At 49.2% G+C, this 2517-nt stretch overlaps 1 pseudogene; it reads right to left on the bottom strand.

Moving 5' to 3' along the window:
* Positions 1-267: 267 nt before the first annotated feature.
* On the bottom strand, positions 268-1727 carry LOC125522458 (annotated as a pseudogene).
* Positions 1728-2517: the final 790 nt, after the last annotated feature.

Genomic DNA, 2517 nt, shown 5'->3' with positions numbered 1-2517 from the left:
CTAAAGGAGGCCTTACACCGTGACGTACTTACATAGAATAAGAACTTTCTTTAATTAAACAGCGCCATGTATAGACTTAGGAAAACACACTAGTGTTTCCAAATTAAATTGGATTATACTCATTTGTTTTCTCAGGCAAGGTTCATTTTTTATAAGGATTATATTTTCATTAGAGATAAGTCCACTGTACAGCTTTCAACTTACCACTATGTTTAAGACTCAACCTTGAACTCCAAAACAGTGATTGACTTACTCCCTCCGTAAAGAAATATAAGAGCATTTAAATTTACAGAGGGAGTACTATCCTAAGTGGACTTATATCTTTTCATTCCGCTAAAGATGACTTGCTATCCTTGATCAGTTAGCTAGGTTTATGTGCACAGCACACAATGACACAAGAAAACAATACTGCCATACATGCATTTGTGTAGCATGTACGTAGCTAAGACCATGGACCTTGGCGACGAAATAATTTACTAAATACCACTGACAATAATACATCACACTACAGTAGATAATATCAGACAGAGATGCAGTGCAGTTATAACAACTAACTAAAAATCAACAGACGCTAGTTGGGGGCGTAGCACTTCTTCCTGATCTCTCCCTCGGCTCCGGTGAGCACACCCACGTCGCCCATCTTGATCATGGACGCGCTGAAGTCCTTAAAGAACTCGCCGTCGAACTTGCCGGTGGCGATGCGCTGGACGTAATCCCTGGTGGTGTTGTCGAAGTGGAGCGCGGCATCGGAGCGGAAGAGGCCCCTCCGCTTGGCGACGTGGCGGTAGTAGCTGGTGTCGAAGGTCTTGAAGCTCCCGGGGTCCATCTCCGACAGCATAGTACGGTCATCAACGCTCTTGCACTTGAGCCTTAGCTTGTCGGCGTACTCGCTGTCCAGAGACGGGTCGACGACGCCATAGGCATCGTTCTCGCCGGTGCTGTTGTAGAGCCGGTCAGCGAAAGACGGGCAGTGCGCCGTGCCGAGCGTGTGGGCGCCGGAGAACACGACGAGGTCCTTGAGGTCTAGGCCCTTGGAGGCAAAGATCTTGGTGAGCAGAGGGACGTTGCCGGAGGCTGGGGCAACTCTTTGCTGGCCTCCGTGGCACTGGACACCCTTCCGTCTCTCCTTCCCAACGCCACTGGCCAGAAGGGGCCCATGGCCAGCACGACGGCGTCGCGGGACATGAGGGTGAGCACATCGGCGCAGGAGACGATGCCCGGGCACGCAGCCTCGAGCTTGGCCTTCACCCGCTCCACCGAGCCAAACCCTCGCAGGCTCTTGTTCGGCTTGGCGTCCTTCTCCGCCACGTTGCCTTCGGTGGATTCGAGGAGGACAGATGCGTCACAACCGTGCAATTTAATTTACGTTGCATGTAAGCATGCAATTCATGATCAATAGCAGCAGTAATACGAGAACAGGCAAAGTAACGTACCCTGACAAAACAGTCGTGGAAATGGAGACGGAGGAGCGGACCAGCGAGGCTGGGCGCGGCAGCGATGATCTTGATCATTTCCTCGCGGACGATTTTCTCGGCGTCTGGGCATGTCTTGCTATAGAAGCCGATCTCTAGGTTAGCCACCGCCGCCGAGCAAGCTGCGAGAGCCAGCAGGGCCAGAGGGAGCAGCAAAGACCTGATCGCCATGGACCTTAACCAATTGCACGATCAAATTAAGCTCCAATTAAGTGGCTACGGACAAGAATGTTTCAGTACTAGCAATCTATGTCGAGGTAATGGACGGATGATGTGTATATGTTCTCAAAATCCTTGTATTTATACATATGCCGGCCGGCCGGTTACGTAGTCTTGGGTGCATGTCGACGTGTGACAACCTGTTATCTATGTGCAGATGCATGTGCTAACTACCGTCTCAATACAACCGCCTCAGTTATCAACTGATTCAGACGTGGCTAAACGGACAAGTCAAAGCACAAAAAATGGAGAAGGAAATAGATGTCGCCGAGGCCGTTCAATCGTCCATGATTGGCGTCCAGCGTAACATGCCATGAATCTATCACGAAGAACAAGTTTCAGGGGAAGGCAATTATCCCATAAACTGCCAGAGGATACAATATGCACCAAGGGAATAACCTTCTGTGGCGCCATGTGCTCCAAGGATGATTAGTTTGGGCAGGCTGTATATCAAATATTATCTCTACAGAATTTCCAAGGGTGACTTGTTGCTTCAAAGTCGAAAGCTCCTAGTTCGTACGCTAAGGCACGCCAACTATAGCCCCCTGTATGATGCGTTCTCACTTCGTGTGCCCCTATCCCAGCCTGAGCTGGGAGTAGCTTCATTGCCGTTTGTCCTTTTTTCTATTCTTTTTAGTTTGTCCGTGTAGCTTTGAATGTTATGGTTTTCAGTAATGAAAATCGGAGGGGTGCGAAGCCCTTCTTTCCTTCAAAAAAAAAAGTGTGCCATTTCAAGGAATGTGTTTTGGCGGCAAAAATGGGATGGTTTTAGCGACGATTCGCGGATAGTCAGAGGTTTAGAGCATCTCGTCAAAAAGCACAGTAG

This window comes from Triticum urartu, chromosome 7 (genome assembly GCF_003073215.2).
Source record: "Triticum urartu cultivar G1812 chromosome 7, Tu2.1, whole genome shotgun sequence".
NCBI lineage: Eukaryota > Viridiplantae > Streptophyta > Magnoliopsida > Poales > Poaceae > Triticum > Triticum urartu.
Note: the sequence above shows the minus strand (reverse complement) of the source record. Positions and strands in the feature narration are given on the sequence as shown.